At 39.2% G+C, this 21,898-nt stretch overlaps 1 long non-coding RNA gene across 2 annotated transcripts in view; it reads right to left on the reverse strand.

Annotated features, from left to right (window-relative positions):
* Positions 1 to 21,898, reverse strand: part of LOC109493379 — an 80,207-nt gene that overhangs the window by 12,743 nt on the left and 45,566 nt on the right. For both annotated transcript variants that reach the window (XR_002737311.2, XR_006588153.1), the window contains exons 3-5: positions 19,961 to 20,184; positions 7,507 to 7,722; positions 7,241 to 7,358 (exon numbers count right to left, since the gene is read on the reverse strand). This is a non-coding gene — a long non-coding RNA (uncharacterized LOC109493379). The remainder of the gene's footprint in view (positions 1 to 7,240; positions 7,359 to 7,506; positions 7,723 to 19,960; positions 20,185 to 21,898) is intronic.

Below are 21,898 nucleotides of genomic sequence, written 5' to 3' on the forward strand. Positions count from 1 at the left end.
GTTACCAACCACTAAAAGGTACTGCCTAGATACCAAATAAGAGGTGTTGGGAGCAGGCATACAGGAACACACACAGGAGGGATGGAAGGATCACAGGGAGGGAGCAGGGAAGGAGCAAAAGCTTCTTGGAGACTGGTTCATCTCCCTAAAGATATAGAATTTTCCTAAGTGGAGAGGTGGAGCTGGTGGAGACCAGACAAAACAGAAGCAAGAACAGGGTCCCGGTTAGCAAGTTCCATGCTGTGTTGGCAAGGTATATTTGGAGCAGAATATTTGACAAGGGAAACTGAAGCATAAGTTTGGAACCAGAAGATAGAGCACTTTGAATGGGAAGCTCTCCAAGGCAGAGAATGTAAAGAGATAAAAACACAAAACCAGGAACCCAGTCTGGGGTGATTTTAGTGATGAAAGTCCAGGAGGAGGTGATAGAGAGCTATTTTTCAAACATGAGCACGTGAAGGTGAGGGCTTGGCAAGAGTGGTGGCAGTGCACTTGGAAAAGAATATGCTTGCTGAATACACGAATGGATGTAGGATTCAAGAGCCAACAACGTGAGGAAGACCAGCATGGTAAGTGAACCAGCATAGGGTAGTGGTCAAGAGTGTAGACTCTGGATCCAGACTGCCTAGATTCAAAAGTGGGTTCTGCCTCTGATCTTCCCCTGCCTAGTATCATCGTTTGCAAGATGGAGGATCCTACCAGCAGCACTGGGTTTTTGTGAGCCTTAAATGAGCTTACACTCTGCACTGTGTGGAATAGTGCATAGAATGACATAAGCTTTATATAAACATTTGTTAAATAATTCAAGAAAAAATATCAAGTCATTCTGGGTAAATCACTTCCATACCTTTTATTAACAAATTGGATAGGGTGGCTAGGTGGCTCAGTCTGTTAAGTGTCTGACTTCAGCACAGGTCATGATCTCACAGTTCGTGAGTTCGAGCTCCGCGTCGTCCTCTGGCTGACAGCCCAGAGCCTGCCTGGAGCCTGCTTTGGATTCTGCTCTGTCTCTCTCTCTCTCTCTCTCTCTCTCTCTCTCTCTCCCTCTCTCCCTCTCTCTCTCTCTCTCTCTCTGCCCCTCCCCTGCTTGCACTCTCTCTCTCCCTCAAAATAAATAAACATTAAACCCTTTTTTTAAATAAAAACAAATAGGGTAATTGAGAGGCATCATTCAAATATGTCTAGATACTGACTGTATCAAAAGGCTTGTATTTCACTTAATAAACATTATATGTACTGAGTATGCACCATAAGCAATCTTTGTTTTTTTAAATTATTTTTAATGTTGATTTATTTTTGAGAGAGAGAGCGAGAGAGACAGAGCATGAATGGGGGGGGGGGAGGGGCAGAGAGGGAGACACAGAATCTGAAGCATGCCCCAGGCTCTGAGCTGTCAGCACAGAGCCCGATGTGGGGTTCAAACCCATAAGCTGTGAGATCATGATCTGAGCCAAAATAGGATGCTCAACCGACTGAGCCACCCAGGCACCCCAACACTCTTTGTTTTTGAGATGTGGAGTGAGGGTGGAACAGTATGACTGTAAGCTCTAGTGTCATCACTATTCTGTGTGCCTATCTTGTGCCTAGCACAGTCTTGGAACAAACATTTTTTAGAGGGAATGGGCACGTGAACAAAGAATCAGATGGCTGAATGGGCATTTTGGGGATGTATAATAAATGATGCAACCAAGCCTGAAATAATATCTGTAGACCACCCACCAGCTCAGTTCACCACTATCACAACACCTTTCCCCACCTTCTGTGTGTAAGTAGGAGTTGCACTTTGTCTCAGCCCTGGTAAGCCTCTCCATGATAGTGTGCCACTGTTGAGGGCAAGAGCTATGTCATATCAAGTTTTGCCATCCATGCAAGGTGAAATATCCCTTACATGTTTACACTCAATACTGAGTAAATAAATGAAGAACCCTGGTCTTGGATGGAAAGAATTCTTGTCATCTAGAATACCAAATAGGAATATACAATTTAACATAGAGCCTCTAGTGGAATCACATTTAATTAGCAGAATAAGAAAAATAAGCTAATAAATGACCAGATGGTAATGTGCTATTAGAATCTGCATAACTGTGACTGTGTTTGTGTGCACGTGTGTGTGTGTGTGTGTGTGTGTGTGTGTGTGTGTGTAGAAAGCAGCAGCAATTATTGGAATGCTACATCTAAACCGAACTATGAGCAGAAGGTATGGTTGTGTTCCTAAACATTACAAAATAATGTATGATGTAAAATCAAAAGAAAGAGCAAAACCAAAAACTAGACTTTGTTTCCTTAAATAAAGTTCAACTTGAGCCCCACAGAAAAAAACATAGAAATTCAAAACACAGTTTTGATGTTGTATGGGAGTTTTTGTTAGCTCTTCGGCAAAGTTGTTGGAGGTATTTCTCATTATGTTTCCAGCCGTGGACGTTTTCAGGAAAATAAACAATCATTGGCCTGCCCTTCAAATACCCAATACATGGTGCCCAGAGACAGAGAGGGTTTATCTTTTTCAGTCTTAAATCATGTAAGGTGACACCTCAAGTGACTTGATGTATGAGACTAGAACTATAATAGTGTAAAGTCCCAAAAGAGAGTAGAATTTCATGATGTAGCTTTTCCAAGTCCACTAACTTGTCATTCTTAAGGGTTCATTTCTTAAGGGCATTCTTCACATGCAACTGATGTACCCACGGGAAGAAATCATTAGTATCAATGTTGCAGAATAGGGTATGTTCATAATGTAGGCTATATTCTTTATGAATGTTAGCTTTTGTCATGTAGGGATCCTACCTTCCTAGATAGATGGTAAATTACATGAGGTCATCTTGATCCAAATATTTACCCCTTATATCTATTATCTATGTGGTAATCACAGTGTTCTGCAATAAAATGAAATCTTTATCATCTATCTATCTATCTATCTATCTATCTGTCTACATCTATGCAACCATATTCCAAATTTCATGCCATCATTTGTGTCTTACAAAATATCATGGACTCGTGGCTTAAACAACAGATAGCTATTTCTGACAGTGTCAGATGCTGAGAAGTCCAAGGTCAAGGTGCTGGAAGATTCAGTGTCTGGTGAGAGCCTGTTTCCAGGCTTGTACACCGCTGACTTCTTGCTGTGTCCTCACATGGGTTTTCCTTGGTACATCCTGGTGAGAGATCTCTTGCTCTTCCTCTTCTGATATGGGCACTAATCCCATCATGGGGGCCCATGCTCAAGATCTGGTCTAAACTTAATTACCTCCCCAGACACCTCTAACTACCATCAAATTGGGGCTAAGTTTTCAACATATGAATTTTGGGGGAGACACAAACATTGAGCCCATAACAACCTGTAAGATCTCATTCCAGTCTTTCCCTCAGACCTGGTCTTCTTCTCCTCTCCTGCCACATGGGTCCTTTTTCTGTTCCCTAAATACACCAAAATTATTCTTACCTCTAGGACCTTGTGCTTACCAGGACCTCATTTTTTGCCATGTCTTCATGTGCTTTCTCATTCAGCTCTCAGTTCAAGTGTCATCTCCTCACAGAGGTTGTCCCTGGATACCTTAGCAGAAGTTTGTTTCCTTATCCCTCTAACATCACTCTAGCACATTATCTCACCTTGTTTTTCCTTCTTGGTACTTATGAATATCTAAAATTATCTTTGTTATTGTTGTTATTATAGTTACTATCTGTGTATTGTAGTAGTATATGACCTGCATAAGGAAAGACCTCTTACCTATACTGTTTATTACTTTAGCTCCAGATTCTAGAACCTAGCATATGATATATAAATATACATGCATATACATATATCTTATGCATTAACATATATATAATATATATCAAATATATATAAAATGTTTCAGTACTGAGCAGAGTGCCCAACATCCTTGATGTTTAACAATGTTTGCAGAAAGGGGCACATGGGTGGCTCAGTCGGTTAAATGGCTATCTTCGGCTCAGGTCATGATTTCACAGTCTGTGAGTTTGAACCCCACGTCTGATTCTGTGCTGACAGCTCGGAGCCTGGAGCCTGCTTCGGATTCTGTGTCTCCCTCTCTCTCTGCCCCTCCCCCATTCGTGCTCTGTCTCTCTCAAAAATAAATTAGCATTAAAGAAATTAAAAAAAATGCTGAACAAAAGTGAAAGTAGCTACATGGTTTCATGACTTATCTTTGGCAAAATTGTGCAGTATGTTTTTGAATTTAAATTTAATCTAGCATTCTCTGTCTTCACCTTCATCACGACTCTTTCCTCCCCCAGAGTCACTTTTGCTTCACCACTGTCAACCAGAGATCAACTGCTGACTCATCCCCAGTATTGTTTAGCTTATAATACCATACCAAGATTTTGGTGGTTCAAGGGACAGAAGTTCTTATAACGGTGGTATAATAGGAATGATAGGTAGATGGAAAATACTTTGGTTGGGCATGGAGAGGCTTCCTGGCACTATCACTATTATTCCACAAAGGTAACGGGACTGAGAGCTGAGATTTTCTTTCTGTACTACAGCAAGAGAGGAGAGACTAAGACTTGTCCATCTAACTGAAGTGACAAGCCTTGCTACATTTGCCTGAGGGGCTCACTGTGTTTCAGGATCTGACCTAAGTTACGGAAAATCTTAGAACCAAAGTATTAATAACAAGGAGCCTTATTTATGTCTTTTTTCATTGTGTGAAGAGACCTCACCTCTGTCTCCCATGTCACCTACTAGTTCCTAATGAGTGGACTAAGCCAATATGCCACAACTTTTTGGCATTCATATCTGCTTATGAATAATAAAAATGCAATTCAAGCATATGCCTTCTCATTCTGTGATCCTCTCATTCTCTGCTCATGCTCTTAATGCACAGTGTTAATGTCAAATCTGTTTGCTTTAATTATGTTAAGAGGTTACGTTGGAAGGTTATCCATTTTGTCTTTAACAGCACGAAATAGCACTTATATTATCACTGTCACTTTCCGCACATAAACAGGAACTTGATTAACAGTAGCTAACCATGAGAAAATAAATGTTCTCTTAAGCACAGACATTTTTAGTGGATAAGCACTAGGTGTCACTAGTATACTCTCAACCACAATTATCTATATCTTCAGAGGAATCAAAGCTGAGTGAGGCAGGCTGATGAAGAAATATAGGCATGCTGGGAAACAGTGGGAAGTCATACCTTTAACAAATACTATTTATTTGTTTATAACCAGACAAGTGTCTTTAAAAATATTTTAATGGATTATGGTAAAAAAAAAAGTAGGTAAGTGACTTTGAGATATGTGGGAGACCATCATTATATACACCAGAAACACGCCTGAAAAAATTGTGTGTGAATCAAATATTTATAAAGTGAATTATGATTTCCTACTGATTATTTTTTAAAAATTTGGATGTGTAATCCCCCCTCATCTTCCCAATGTTCACAGTGCAGCTTCATTTTAAAATAGAAATTATTTTGGAGCTGGCGGAAATGTTCTATATTTTTAAGTAGGTGGTGATTCCACAGAAGTATACACATGAAAAAATTTATTGAGCTGAACACTTAGGACTTGACATTTTACTGTATAAAAATTATACTCCCATAAAACACTAGTAAAAATCATAATTATTCATCTTAATGTTGCTTCCAATAGCTTTTCACTTTTGTAAGCAGATATTCTGTGCTTAAGTAATTATTCTACATAACATTTGCAAGTACTTAGTCAAATGAATGCTGAATGCACCTGGTCTTTGAATGTCTTAAGATATGCCTCAGGGCTAATTCCCACATCTTGGAACTGCTCCTTACTCAAGAAGGACTGAATTTTTAATATTTAAGTCACCACATTGGTGATTTTCACATTGGTATGGAACCATTTTGTTGGTTGCATAATTGACCCTTTCAGTGTGAAGAGATTTAATGGATGTGAACAGGTATACTATTGCTTCAGTAACAGTTGTTTTAAATTGTGTCCATTACTTTGTCTTAAAGCAGAAATATCAGCATGCTCCAAAAGTATTGTTTAAATTAAATTATGTATGTGAAGTTCTCTTAAAGCTCAGGTATAAATGCAATCTGCCGAATACTTTTGCCTCAACATAGTTTATCAGCGTAATTATATGAGCCTTACCTTTTGGACTTTTTAAAATAAAGTGAGTAATTAACCATTTTATTAAATATTTGAAACTAGAATTGAAAGTCTGGATAAAATTCTTTCAAGGAAATTCTTTACGTGCTTAAAACAACAACAACAACACACGATATACTCAATCATTCTATGCTTTACTTTGTTCTTTTTAACCAAACCATTTACATCTTGTCGCCCAAAATGGCATATCTCTTTCTTGATTTTCAGTTTCCTTGTTTGGGAGAAGAAAAAGGAATGGATTCCTCACCTCCTATTGCTCAACCCATGTGTTGGATCTATATTGGTCTTTGAGAGTGACTGTAATGTCTTCATCTTGCCTATTGACTCAAATTCCAGCTCACTGATCCTCAGACTCTAGAGTCTTGAAACTTCCCTTTCACTTTTTACACTTTTCCCAAATGGTTCTATACCTCTTAACTATTCTCGCAACAACAGTTTAGACCTTCTCCATTCTTCTTAGCCTTGGCTCTCCACAGTTTTCATACTATATTTATAATCTACCAGTTCTATGAACTGGTGTCTTGCTTCTCATCTGAAACTTGATTCCCAACTACTTTGGAGTGAATACCACCATGATACAGAATTCTGTATGCTCCTCCTTCACTCTAGAAGACAGAAGTGCCTCACCTATCAGGAAACAATTCGGGGGGGGGGAGGGAAATATATACGTGTACATACACGTATACATACATATATATATATGTATATATACGTAGTACCTAGTATGTGCCAGGTACAAAGCTAAGGAATGGGATACCAATATAGGTTTAGACATGAGTCCTAATCTTAGAGACCTTACAATATTCTGGTGGTCGTATACACATAAACTAATCATTTTAATATTGTAACGGATGCCTCCAATACACTAATCTTGTCAATTCCAATAGAAGAGATAGAAGATAATATATTTGCTGCAATCATCTAAAAGTAAGCAATCTTCTTCATTTGTGAGACACAAGATTGAGAAAGGACAGTTATACAACCATGATGATTAACTCTCATATGGACATTCCTATTGGAGTGGATAAAGAGATCATGCCAAATTGGGGATAATAAGCCAATCACAAGTGAATACACACATGCTCACACACACACGCGATGACAATGAAGACAGAAGTCAGGTGGTACCCACCCTGTGTGCTGAAACCACTTCAGTGGACAGGGCTGTGAAGGACAAGCTTTCTTTCTGTTTCCCAGGTGCCTCATTACTTTTGACCAGCATTTCCAATCCCATTCTGTTTGGTAATATACTATGGGAGAGAAAAATGTTAAAGAGTATTTCTTTTCTTTTCTTCCTTCTGAATTTTTTTCTCAGAGAATTGCATTTTCTACAGGATTCCATTGGTAGTCCACGGTGAAGACACAAAAGAAAGAGAAAAATGTAGAAGAACGGCTTACAGGAATGATGAACAAGATGTATTGTGGAGTTAGGGGTCATTGTTGTCTGGTACGACTATAGATGGAGGCCCCACTAGTGTGTTTTGGAAGGTTGCCGCCATTACTCAGGGCACTCTGTCAGCTCCGGGCATGATGCGGATCCCTGATGCTCCCACGGTGCTGTGTGCCACACGTTCTTGTGTCTCAAGGGCAGACCCAGGCAGGAGAGAGAAGCATCTGGAGTTGGCAATATGAAAGATAAGTTTGTACTTGATGACACAGACCAAGGAATGATAGTTTAATATCAATCATCACAGACAATTGCGAAAGAACTGGATGTTCACACACAGAAGATATATTACCCATTAGGAGGCAAATCTATCACAAACAGTACCCCAACACTTACTGACTGAAAACTGAATAAGCATCATATCTCCAAGAGCAAATAAGTTCAAATAGATGTGTTTGTCAAGATGAAATTGGATTGACCTTCAAGTGCCTTGTACTTTTGGGGTAGCAGCAATAGAATAGCATCATTTAGGGCTTCATTATCATAAATAGGAGGGAAACTTTTGGTATTGTTATGAAGTGCTAGTAGTCCTCAACCTTATTTCATCATTGACATGTATATATATCTTTTTGTTCTTTTCTTTTTACTGTTTGCAACACATACGCATCTACACATTGTAGAATCTGGGATGTTAACAGAACCTCAGAGATCATCCATCCGGTGCCCCAAACCTTGCTCATAGGAGAATCACCACCAGGGAGGGTGGGGTTTTCAGAATACAGATTCCCTTGGTTTATTCTTAAAGATCTTTGGTAATGATACTAGTTTCCTTGGGCTGCCAAAACAAAGTGCCACAAACAGAGTAGTTTAAAAGAGCGAAAGTTTACTGTCTCACAGTTGTGGAGGCTGGATCTGAATCTTGTAAAGAAATCTTTCCATGATAAAGAAATTGTGGTTTATATACACAATGGAGTACTATGTGGCAATGAGAAAGAATGAAATATGGCCCTTTGTAGCAACATGGATGGAACTAGAGAGTGTGATGCTACGTGAAATACGCCATAGAGAGAAAGATAGATACCATATGGTTTCACTCTAATGTGGATCCTGAGAAACTTAACAGAAACCCATGGGGGAGGGGAAGGAAAAAAAAAGAGGTTAGAGTGGAAGACAACCAAAGCATAAGAGACTCTTAAAAACTGAGAACAAACTGAGGGTTGATGGGGGGTGGGAGGGAGGGGAGGGTGGGTGATGGGTATTGAGGAGGGCACCTTTTGGGTTGAGCACTGGGTGTTGTATGGAAACCAATTTGACAATAAACTTCATATATTGAAAAAAAAATCTTTCCATGACTTTCCCTACGTCTGGTGGTCACCAGCCATCTCTTGTAGTCCTTAGCTTGCAGGGGCATCACTCCACTCTGCCTCAGGTACCACATGGCCTATTTTCCTGTATGTGTGTGCCTCTGTGGCTCTTTTGATAAGGACACCAGTTATATTGGATTGGGCCCCGCCATATGCCAGTATGACATCATCTTACCTAATTACATGAGCAATGAACCTATTTTCAAATCAGACCACATCGTCAGTCACTTTAACATACCTTTTGTGAAGGACACAATTCAACCCATAGCAAAAATATTGGAATGGGATTGAGAATCATTCAGGTGATTTGGTCATGGCCATATTTGAGACCTGCCGGACAATCAGTTCAATTCTCTTCTTTTACAGAAGAGCAAACTGAGGGCTAGATATAGCTGGAAACTTTTAAATGAGAGTCAGAACATGCACAAACCATTCACATACTTATGTAAACTGTCACCCTCTAGATTCCCACCTTGATTACTTTGATAACAACAACACTTCCTTGAATCTGGATTAAGATTACTTAGTATTTGTCAACTTTAATAAAAAGCTCTGTAGCTTTTTTTATTTTATATTTTGATTTTGAAACCTACTACATAATACTTAACCCAAGAGTCTTACATTAAAAAAACAATTCTGGTAGCAAACTTATTCAGGTATTCAAGCAAGGCTGGTATGAAGGTCAAATGGATCAATAATGGTAGAGAAATATACAAATGTGTAGACATATGTATTTTATCTAAAGCAGTAAAACATTTTTTTCAGACTTGATGGATTCTTTTCCAGATGTGGATACTACTGGAGGCAACACAAATGGTGGTTTAAATGTCACTGATTTAAACAACATGGTTCTTAGGCACATAGAGCGTATGTATATAAAAACTGAACAATGCATGTGATGTGGGCCTTGTACATTTCCTAATGTATCTGTCTCTCAAAGTTCCCCTCTTCAGCTATGCTCTGAGTCAGGAAGTTTTACTAGGTAGTAATAAAATGGATTCAGAAACAGGGTTTATTTATTTTTTTTTTTAATTTTTTTTTCAACTTTTTTATTTATTTTTGGGACAGAAAGAGAGAGCATGAACGGGGGAGGGGCAGAGAGAGAGGGAGACACAGAATTGGAAGCAGGCTCCAGGCTCTGAGCCATCAGCCCAGAGCCTGACGCGGGGCTCGAACTCACAGACCGCGAGATCGTGACCTGGCTGAAGTCGGACGCCCAACCGACTGTGCCACCCAGGCGCCCCTCAGAAACAGGGTTTATAGTTCAGAGGGTAAGGGTGTAAGACTGCTTTCTGTTCCTTTGGAATTATGCATGACCACTGTCATGAAAAGGAGTAAAAATTTCGGGAATATGTCACAAAACTTGGGACACGGGGTGCCTGGGTGGCTCAGACCATTAAGCATCTGCTTTTGGCTCAAGTCATGATCTCATGGTTAGGGAGTTCAAGACCCGCATTGGGCTATCCGCTGACAGCTCAGAGCCAGAAGCCTGATTCAGATTCTGTGTTTCCCTCTCTCTCTGCTTCTCTCTCTCTCTCTCTCAAAAATAAATAAACAGTAAAAATAAAAAAACCTTGGGACAGAAGAACCAATAGAATGAAGAATTAATATGGAAATCGTGACGACTGCCCCCAAATATGCTGAAATTCCAGTGTCATCTATAAGAGAAAAGGAAGGCAAGATTGAGATCTGTGTTAAATGATGTACGACCAAGGATACTGATTCAGAACATAATCTCACATCCTGTTTTTTCTCTGCTCCATTCCCTCCAATAAACGACAACAACAACAAAAACCTTAAAGACTTGACCACTTTTCTTAGTATAACAATAAAGATGTTGAATAGACAGGATTTTCAATTGCAGAGCATAAGCAGGGACAGTGTACTCTCTGAGGACAAATATTTACAACCAGCCTGCAAAATTATTGGGATTGAAGGGCACTGATTTGTATGTGCATACTAATAGTTGTGAATACATTTAATGAAGAGAAATGGCCCTGAAAAAAACCAGGCAATTTACACACGGGAAAACTTGAAATTTGTGACATGTAAATTGGAAGTTACCATCTTTTCTGATCGTGAGGTTGCCTCAGATTCATTTCCGGAAAGCTGAAAAATTAGAGTGTGGTATGAGCAACTTGTTTATAGAATGGGATGGCATGCAAAGCATAATACAAATATTAATCAAGTCACTTTCAGAATACCAGCGGTTGGCCTTCAGATGATAGTATGGAGAAAATTCTGAAGGGGACGAACAAAATTAAATATTTTGAGAGACATTTCCAACTTCAGACTGAATTGAGAGTAAGTGGGAAAAACAATGAAAGGTAAATAGCGAATAGCACCAGGCAGAGGAGGCAGTTTTATGGAGCGTAGATCAAGGAGGAAGGAGAGGAGATAATGTGGACTCGGTTCAAGAACACTGTCAGGCAGCACATCTCAGATGGAGGTCTGTGGACCACAGAGGCCAGCATCAGAATCTCCGCCACGTTTGTTAAAATGAAAATTACTGAACCCTACCCTAAACCTACTGAATCAGAATATTGGTGATCCGTAGGTTTCATTGAGTTCCCTCCCCCAAGTCCCTGGATGGTTTGTATGTACCCTTAAGTGTGAGAGAGAGCATCTTAGATTTTATAAAACATAAAGAGAGGTTCAGAGGTGACAGCTATAGAGAATATAAAGAAGCTGTATGGGCTGGGACGGAATGAGGAATTATAGTGTATAATTGAAAAGGTTTATATGAACTTCTTTAAAGAAAGAGAAAAGAGAAAGAGCAAAGAGCAAGTTCATGGACTGACACTTGATTCCCGGAAAGGAAAATGAAATCAATGGTTTAGAGGCGGGTGCTCACAGTTCAGGAAAGAGGGTGGTTTGATCAAACTTGTAAAGAATGGCAGTGGCTTGCGATGTGCCCTTATCACTGAATTCCACACAACTTCAGAATATTGCTTGAGCAAACTTTGGGGGGGGGGGTAGCCTTGAGTGGCATACAAAGAAAATAATATGAAAAAGCCAGCATATGAAGGGAGCAGTTTCTGTTACTGCCATGGGCCTCGTCAGCTAGTGAACAGCCATGTGTCCTCTCCTATGTGTGACCACTGTTGTCTACCTGCATTCAGACTTCTGTGAAGGCTTTCGGCGACCTTTGCCCTCCAATCTTAGCAGTCACTACTTTATAATTTAAATAATCTCCTATAATAATAGAATAATCACATTGAAAGAAATAGAATTTCTTGAAATTCTATTCTATTGAAAGAATAATAGAATTGAAAGAATAGAATGATAGAATTGAAATCCTCATTAAACAGCACTGCTAGGACTAAGGCTACAGGTCGGTTCTGAAATAATGCTTGAACATCTGAAACTTTGAAACAAGACTTAAATGCAATAAAATGTGACAAAGAAGTCCCCGAATCCACTATCTGTAAATTTAACAGGAAGTCTGTTGTGAAACAATTGTGGAGGCATTGCTGAGTAGAAAAATATGAATGGGAAAATGTACCACAACTGTCAAACCTTACGTGCTCCTATACGCTCCTTCAAGTTTACATTTGTTCACGTGAGAGATTTTTTATTACATAAAAACTTAAATTTTAAATTTCAGAGGCCTTCGGGGATTCAGCCCTTGTGATGCAACTCTCCAGTGTTGCTGGGACAAAAAGTATGTGATAAGAAGTTTTTTAGACAATTTGCTGAGGAGGAGGACCCACCATGGGGCTTCGTGTGTCATATAAAGCCTCTGAGTGAGGGAGAGAGCGTTGTACTTTTTAAAGTAGCATGGCACTTTTAGGGGCACCTGGGTGGCTCAGTTGGTTGAGCGGCCGACTTCGGCTCAGGTCATGATCTCGTGGTCTGTGAGTTCGAGCCCCATGTCTGGCTCTGTGCTGACAGCTCAGAGCCTGGAGCCTGTTTCGGATTCTGTGTCTCCCTCTCTCTTTTCCGCACATGCTCTGTCTCTCTTTCTCTCTCTCTCTCTCTCTCTCTCTCTCTCTCTCTCTCTCTCTCTGTCAAAAATAAATAAACATTAACAAATAAATAAAATAAATAGCATGGCACTTTTAGAGAGATCTTTATGACAGCTGAATAGAGGAGGGCATGACTAAAGGGAGATTAACCTGTTAGGGGACTCTAGTTTTGGGATTAGCTCAAAGAAGATCGGGATGTGACTGGGTCAGTGGTGGCAGTTTTGGGGAAGAAGGCATAACTTGCAAAGTACTGAGCCAGTCAGCCAACAAATATTGAGTGAATGTCTACTGCGTGCCAACACTCATTCTCTGACTTAAAATCCACAGCACTTAGAGTTTGACTGGATGCATTTGGTGCCAGAGTAGCTAACAATCCACTTAGGGAAATACGAGAAAAAGCGAACTTTCTTCTAAATGAGAAGCCGTGCAAAGGCTATTTAGACCAGTGGGTGTTTGAGTTGGGCCAGAAATGAAGGGGAAACTTTTAAGAGGAAGACATGGAAGACAGGGGTGAAGCTGGCCGAGCCGACCAAACCAACAAACCAAGGCCTGGATGTGGGACATAGAGTTCAGTTCATAGGATGTGAAGCCAGCCTGTCTAATGGAAGCTTTGGGGTCTTACTGGTTTTAATGGAAGATTAAGCTGAATGTTTATATAAGGAATATATTGGAAAGATTTTTGAAGGACTTTGGATTTTATTCTGAATGCAGTGAACGGTTACTGCAACATTTCATAACAAATTCTAGATCACACCGAATAGGAAAATTAAAAGTTGAGATTAGAATTGTGCTATAGTTTGAGTCCGTCCTTGGTATATAGAGCTTCTTGGTTTAAAGACAAACTTCATCTTTTATCAGTTATTCAATGATGGTTCTCTTGCATATTTAGTGTTTCTGGTAGACTGGGTATCTTTTTTATAACTTACACAGTATTATTATCTAGGATAAGAATTTTATACTGTCCCAACACCCACCCATTTTCTCCCGTGTAAAAAGACTTTGCTTGGATATGTCAGATTACATTATAATACAGTTTGATAGAAATCTACTTTTACTTGTTCTGAACCACCACATCATGCTATTTTCTCTCTCATTGCAAATGTGTATTCCATATCAAGTGCTAGTTACATTTCAAAGAAAGAAATCATTTGCATTAAATCAAATATTACATTATTCTTCCTCTTTCAAAAACATAAAGCAGGTATTTAATCAAAAGGAAGACATTGCCAATTTCAGATCTTTCCTGTCTTTTAATTTGCAGCTTATACATTCCTACCAAGAGCTCATTCTGTTTTATTCTAATATAACTAATAATTTAAAAACATTTGAAAATCATCTTTAAGACTAAGATTGAAAACTCTTGTTTACCTATTTCTATTCAATTTTTGCCTAATATTGTCTCAATTGGTCTCCTGCACATTGTAGTGGGCTGTGCCTTAAAGAAAGAGCATAAATTATCTTTTTCTAAAACCTTATTCAGAACTTACTGCCTTTAGAAAACCTTCAAGGATTGATTTTGGGCTATAAGTTTTTTGATCTGCTCAGGGCCACCTCAGAACGTAGTCATTTTGTGCATTTCCAAATCCCACCTCCTAGTCAGCAGCACCGGCAAGACTCATCAAGCATCTGAAACCAACCCCTCCCACTATGACACAAATGCAAACACACAGAAGAGTCAATCACTAATAACTCCAAGGGACAATAGCTAAAATAAACATATGACAACTGAATAGATTGTAAGTTCCTTCTAGGTAAAAATATCTTTTCATTTATATTGAGTCCATTATAGAACGTAAGCAGGTAACATTTTATACACTTCTCATGTACTCCACCAAGTTCAAGGCAATCCTGAGCTGTATGATGAAAATAGGTTTTAGTGGGGACGTGGCAGAGGAGAAATACTCTGGTTACCAGGGAACAAAGCTTTTGTAACCCTCTCTGAGAGAGAAAGAGAACTCGTGAGGTTGGCCAGAAGAACTGCCCACTATAATGAGCTCGAGGTCATGGCCACTACTTGGAATCCCCCATCCCCCCAACCCAGGGCTGAATTTTCACTATTCCTGATGGTGGCAGCACTTCTCAGCTGTTTGTAAAATAGCTTGGGATCCCGGAGCTGCAGACTGATTCTCTATTGCCAGGAGGACTGACTGAAAGCATGAACAGGTAGGCAGACATCACAGGGAGGGCAGGCTGCTAGGACATCTACGGTCCCCACTCACCTCTGAGCTCCTCAGATACACAGATAAAACTAGATAAGTTATTTTGTTCGTTCTCTTATTTGTGGCATTTGGTTCTTTTTCTGGATTTATCAGAGGAGCATTCTCTTTAGCCAAGTGTTCACAGGTCAGTAACTACATAGCCTTATTGATCACTTTCTCTTTTTCTATACGTATGTGATGAAAAACTCCCTGCTGTATGTGTTTTCTTTGGTATTCTCCACACAAAATGTCAATCTTTCTGTGATCTATATATACAAAGAATTTGTATTTTTCCCTTTGTTAATCTTTTCATAAGATATTGATCCTTCTGTGATCCACATAGGCAAAGTAATATTTAATGGGTGATGGAAAACTAAGAGAGTGCAATAGTAATGCAGCTGCAAAATGAATGTTAAGCTGTTCATAGACAAGCCAAGCTTCCTATATTCTAATCAGGCATTTCACTTGAACTTGTACCCATAGTTATTGGAGCCACATTTTTATCAACCACCACTCTAGTGGCCGCTGTGACATTTTCAAGCTGAGAAAATGCCCTTCCATAGGCTAACACAAAAAAGCATCAGTGGTCAGGGTGGAGTGTTAACCATATATAGAGAGACCACAATTATCTTACCTGGTAGGGATCAGCCCACAAACAGAATCCCTAGTGGTGAGCTACAGTGTCCTAGAACTACTGACGTGGTAGTAGAGGGACCTCATTATTACCCTAGATCACCACTGAAAGTAATGTCTTGGAGATCAAGAATCCATAGAGAGAAATGAAGATTTTTCAACTAAACAAAGGAGCAAAAAAGAAAGGAGATGAGTGTGAAGGGCCAGACTCTGTTACTTCAGGGACCTGTAGTCTCTGCAAAAATATGCCCAGATACCTGACTCAGAGGAGAGATTAGAAAACCAGAGAAAGCCAGTGATAAAAGAGCTGCCTGCTAAGCCAGTGATTAAAGAATACAGAAGTCTTCAAAATAGGTTGGTGATTAGCCATCACTGAAATACGACCTGGCCAGATACTAAGTAGCTTGGGACACACATATTTCTTAGGAATTACCAAGGAGGAGAGAGGCATAGCCAATATCCACTCCCTTTCTCTAGCAATTACTTGTCCCATCACATGAATCAACCTGCCGTTCAGCAATCAGCCCCCCTCTTCCCTGACCCACCAGGAGCACTGTGACCCTTGACTTTCACCAGGGAATCAAAAGTAACCTGTAAAGAAACACTTGATTTATAACTCTTCAGTGTGGGATGCTTATATAAACAGGGAAGACTTCCTCGCCTCTCAAGCCTCAGGGAACTGGATCCTGGAAAGAGAAATGGCCCGGCAAGGCTCATCGAGTCCTCCAGGACTGCTCAGGATCAGATAGCGGACCTATGAAAGCCTGAGAACATCTGCACCCACCAAAAAGCTGTTTGTGTTACATGCAGGCTAAATGAAAAAATATAAAACAAATGGCGAGAGAATTGGCCCAGAGGTATATCCCAGGAAGGAACATCCCTACCCAAAAGTTGGGTGAGTGAGAGAAACCTGAATGAGGCGGGAGCTAGATGGAGTTTGGGACTTCATTGTAGCTCACAAATACACTTTCGACAGACTCAGTTTTCCAATAAAACCCAAAGAGGAAATAAAGTGCATGAGAGAGAGCAAATGAAAATGAACCAGAGGATACACATAACCTTCTCTCATGTTATCTCTACCAAGTGAACCAGGAGAGGGGATAATTTAACCATCACGAGCAACTGTGATTTCAGCAGTGTTTACTGTAAAATATGTAGACAGTAACTGAAGCTGACACTGACCTTGGCAGAATCACTGAACAATTTTCTATCCTCCGTCAATGAGCCTCCTCCATGAAGGAGTCTCACTTCTTCACCCAAGAAACTGAATCCCTTTGTTCCCTTAAATCCTTCTCAAAGCTTACAAAAAGATATTTTTGAACATTAAAGATCTATTTGTAATTAAACATAGCACACCTATCAGTATTCCAAAAAGGAAGTTATGGTGTATTTTAGCTCTTTATATAATTGTATATATGTAAAATATATTACAGAAAAAAATCCTCATTGTATGTATACATTTTTACAAAGTTATTTTTTATAAAAAATTGAAGTCATAGATTGAAGGGCTAGAATTATTTAAAAACATTCTTTGTAACATGAGAAAGAATGAATAGTATAGAAGAGTTAACTGAAATATTCCTAGCTATTATTTATTACATGGCCCCTTGTAAAAGTACAATATTCTTGTACACTAGATTTATGGGAACTATAACCCCAAAGCAAAGTATTTCTTTTGAATGATCAGGTATAGGAGACAGAAAAATCTTCCCATAAATTGTTGATTGACACCTCCTGCTAAATCAGCTTTACAAACAACCCCTAGAGAATCATACGTGTTGTTGAAACATTCTCAAATTCAGAATCTGCTAACCCCACAGTAGTGAGCTACTTTGAGGAGTGGTGACAGAATATTGCAGTGAGGTAGAAATGCTCAGGTGGACACATTTGCTACAGGCAGGCCAGGAGCCAACATTCCTGAGAAACCGAACTCCAGGTCAAATGCATTGTCTTCAGCTAAGTTTTTGTGGTCTAACCGAAGGGTATTTATGACTCAGCCAACTCCCTGTATTGAGCATATTTACAGCATACTCTTTAGGGTCTTTGAGCAATGAAATGGTATTACCCACTGCTGTAAAAAAATGTGTTAAAGCAGCTCTTGTTGAGAAGAAAAACTTTAATTTCTTTTTTTTTGGGTCATAAGTTATCTAGAATTGAGGTTTTTAACTTGTCATGGTAAGGGAAGATGAATGCAGGTTAAGAATATAGGCAAAAAGAATCTCTGCAGGTGTTCCCAAGATAAAAATGAATATTTTCTATCTAGTTATATATTTATCTTTGGGTTTCTTCCCACATTCTTATCAATAAGACTTTAAGTAAAAGTCTTCTTTAACTATCCAACCTCTTTTCAATTTTGCTACAAAAAAAGATGCACTGGAAGAAATGGCACCCCCAGAGGCCAGGAGATTGTTGACAGCACAAAGAGTGAGGAGTGCACGAAGGGGACAGTACAGTCAGAGGGATAGAGCGGGGACTGGAAGCTTCTGTTTCCCCTTTTCATAGTCTTTAGCCATGGTTAGGTTTCATAGCTAGGGTTTGATTGGACTGAGTGTGGTGGCGATTTTCCTCATTGCTCTTATTTAATGTGAAATACTGTACTAGATCCTTGGAACACAAAATAAATAAGACATAGTCATCGTCTCAAAAGAGGTTGTATTTTTTTGGCTCACCTTTTTCCTCAAGAGAATTTTGACTTGAAGGATATTTGTCATGTAGCTGCATCAAAATACAAAGTAATTATTTTAAAGCAGCAATAATATTTGAAATCAAACCTTATCTAATCTCCAGCCTTCTTCCCACTTCTTACTCCACATACACATAGGTAAGAAGAAGGATGGGGTCAAAAAGGGGAGGAGAAACTCTCATTTTTCATCCTAAAAAGCTTAAAGTCCAAGAGCTAATTTTTAAGGCCAAACAAAAACAACTATTTCATCTAAATGACTGCATCAAATTGTCTGCATGGAAACCTCTTGGCCTCTTCAGATTCACAGGCTTCAGTAGAAATAAGCAGATTCCAACTGGGTGGTGTGGTTTATTCAGGAGAGATTATTCAGAGCAGTGGTTTCAAGCTAGTGGAGGTACAGGGCCATTGCCTACTTTTGCAAATACTTAGTGTTGAGAGAATTAATGGGAGAATCTTCTTTAGATCTAGAACAACCTTGGAGAAGCAAGGGGTCCTCCATGATTTCTCTTGCTTGATTTGATCAGAATCCTGAGTGAGACCAACAACTGATTTGTCAGCTTTGTTGATCATTCCTTCAGGGTTTTGAGACAGATGGCCATGTGCATCTCTGATTTTCGAAGCCAAGAGGGATTTGCCCCTCTTTTGAATCCATAGCACCAATGCATGCACTCTGGCCATACATTGGATTATAACCAGCTACCTGGGCAGCTCTTTTCACTTGTGTGAGATCTGATCTCCCTGCCAAACTCCTCATCTTCCTAGTGCAGGATTCCCCAAAGTATATGCTGTAGAACATTAGTGTCTTGGGTTTTAGAAAGTTTCCCATTGAAAACATGTTTACTGGTCAAATAACTATGGCGGAGCTTGTTCTAAACAATGTGAAATGTATTTATTTACTCCAGGATTTCTCAAAATCCTGAATAAGAGAGTGAGGAAAGTGAATTCACTTTCAGACTTACTTGAATCCTACCTCTACTTCTTACTAACTTTGACCTTTGGCGAGTTATTTAATCTAAGGTTTAATATACTCATCTGTGAAGTTAGGATACAAATACTACCATCACAGAATTGGTCAGTGGATTAAATAAGATAAAATACCAAAATTGGTAACATTTTCTATTCAGGGATATAATTTGTATTATCATTTCCACATAATCATGCAATTTAGATTATATCCATACCAAAAATATAGATTTATTTTTAATGTACAAACAAAGCAGAGGAGTTGTTGACAGTTTTGAATTCTACTTATTCACTCCTTCAGTAGATGCCCCATTGGAAATCACATAGTAAATCACTAGGAATTAGCTGACCATTGTGTGTGTGTGTGTGTGTGTGTGTGTGTGTGTGTGTGACCTTAGTGTTACACTATACTGATCATTGGTTTTTCTATTGGAATTCTATAGTCCTTTAAATGGCCCTGCACTAATGATGCCAATGTATTTTAAAATACTGAAAAGGTAAACCAGTGCTTTCTGAACACAATGTATTCCCTTGCTAAGAGGCTAACTCTCATCAGAGGTACTGTCCTTTGTTCTCATATTACAGAAAGTTGAGGTACCTGGCTTGTATCTCAAGAGTCACCAGGATATCTGAGCTTTGAATTCCCAGCCACTTACCTTATTTATTGTCACACCATTCATCTTCATCAAGGTGCAATAAATATCTCTGCAGAGATCACAATCTTGGAGATAGTTCAAATGTTAGCTTCAGCCTCAAAAGAACTCAGAATAAAACGTACTCTTTTGCTCTTCAGCATTTTTCCAGGCTGCTTCATAAGAGATTACATTCCAAGGACAGACGGGACTTTTCAAATTTTTCATCTAATACTTCGTAAGCATGCCTTTGGAAAGAAGAGAGAATCATGACTATTGATAAAAAACCTGGTGACATAGTATGGTTTATATCATCTTATTATCTCCCTTTAAATGATAGACATTGCATTGTAAAAGTTACCATAGATAGGTTCTAAAGGATGGCAGCATGTAAGTATCATTATCTTTTTTGCATGAGAGATGGTATCAGATAGGAAACATATGTAAGAGCTGAACAAATATTGTTTGTTGTTTCCTATTAGACATATATAATATCAAAGGTGGGAAATTCCAAACATCTGTAGGAAAAACAGACTGTGATAAAGGTTATCAGGAAGGTACAAGCTTTATGTGACAGAATGATTGTCACTTCAAACTACACAGTTTATGGCAGCCAACTAACCTAAAAGAAGGAATTGCACACATACAATGTGCCAACTTCATATGCCAAGTTCCAAAATGTAGAACAGAGGGCTCCCATCCTCATCAGTTTACTGTCTAATATTGGAGGCTCAAATAAGAGGCACTAGATAAAGGTGGGAAGCACACTGAAAAACTGCAGGAACTGTGAGAAGAAAAGACGTTAGTGGGCTGTAGGCAGACAAGATGGCTTCCCTGGAAAAAAAAGAACTTTGTTGGGAACTTTGACCCAGGGTAAGATCACATTGGCTAAGAAGAGGAGGAAAGATTTCTGGAAGTAGAAAAGGAATGACAAAGAGCAACGCTAGTGAAGAGCCCAGTGAACTGACTGTTGTGAGTGAAATGAATTAATAAATAAGGATCATCTTGGAAGGTAGTTTAGAGGAAGTTGAAGGAAAACTCAGAATCTATCATTTGACCTTGACAGAGAGATCATGGGTGAGGTGATAGATTCTTTTGCCAAGAAATGACAGTAGGAGAGCAGGGCCACAGGAAAATAAATTGGGTAGTTATGTGCAGCATGAGTTGGAAATGAAAAGTGGGGAGGGAGATAACCAGAGTGATCTCAAGTTGAGGTACTGAGGACTTGAGTGAGAGTCATGGCAGGGAGGTGAGTAGGAGATAAACAGAGAAACACTGAAAGGAAACTTTGATGATACGTGGGTGATAATCTCAAATGCCAGTCAATGATATGGAGAAAGTATTACAGCCTAAACTTACCACATAAATTACTATAAAGTTATAGGTTTTAGAATTGCACTTGAGTTTTTATTCCATTTTGCTTCTTATCAACAGTGTCATCTCAGGAAAATTATTAAACTACTTGTTCCTAACTTTCCCCAAATCTAAAATGAGATTAAAATTGTTTATGTGGAGTCTTAAACAAAATAACATGCAAAACATTGACTAAGTACCAGGCAATTAGTAGGCATTCAAGAGATATTTGCTCCTTGTTCCACTCAATTAACCCTAAAATATCCTAGAGGCAGCTGGAAACTGGAAGGTAGATTTAAGTTTTGTGGCTATAATAGGGTCTGAATGTTTGTATTCGCCCCAAACTCAAATGTTGAAATTCTAATCCCTAATGTGATGGTACTTTTGAGTTGAGGCCTTTGATAGAGGATAAGCTCATGAGAGCCGAATCCTCACAAATGGAGTTAGTGACCTCATAAAAAGTCCAAATGAGACCTCCCTCACCCATTTTGCCATGTGAGGTTAGATGGCCATCAAGGAGAAGGCAGGTCCTCTCCTGCACCATGATCTTGGACTTTCCAGCTCCAGAACTATGAGAAATAAATTTGTTATTTATAAGCCATCTAGTTT

The sequence above is a fragment of the Felis catus genome, chromosome D3 (genome assembly GCF_018350175.1).
Source record: "Felis catus isolate Fca126 chromosome D3, F.catus_Fca126_mat1.0, whole genome shotgun sequence".
Taxonomy (NCBI): domain Eukaryota; kingdom Metazoa; phylum Chordata; class Mammalia; order Carnivora; family Felidae; genus Felis; species Felis catus.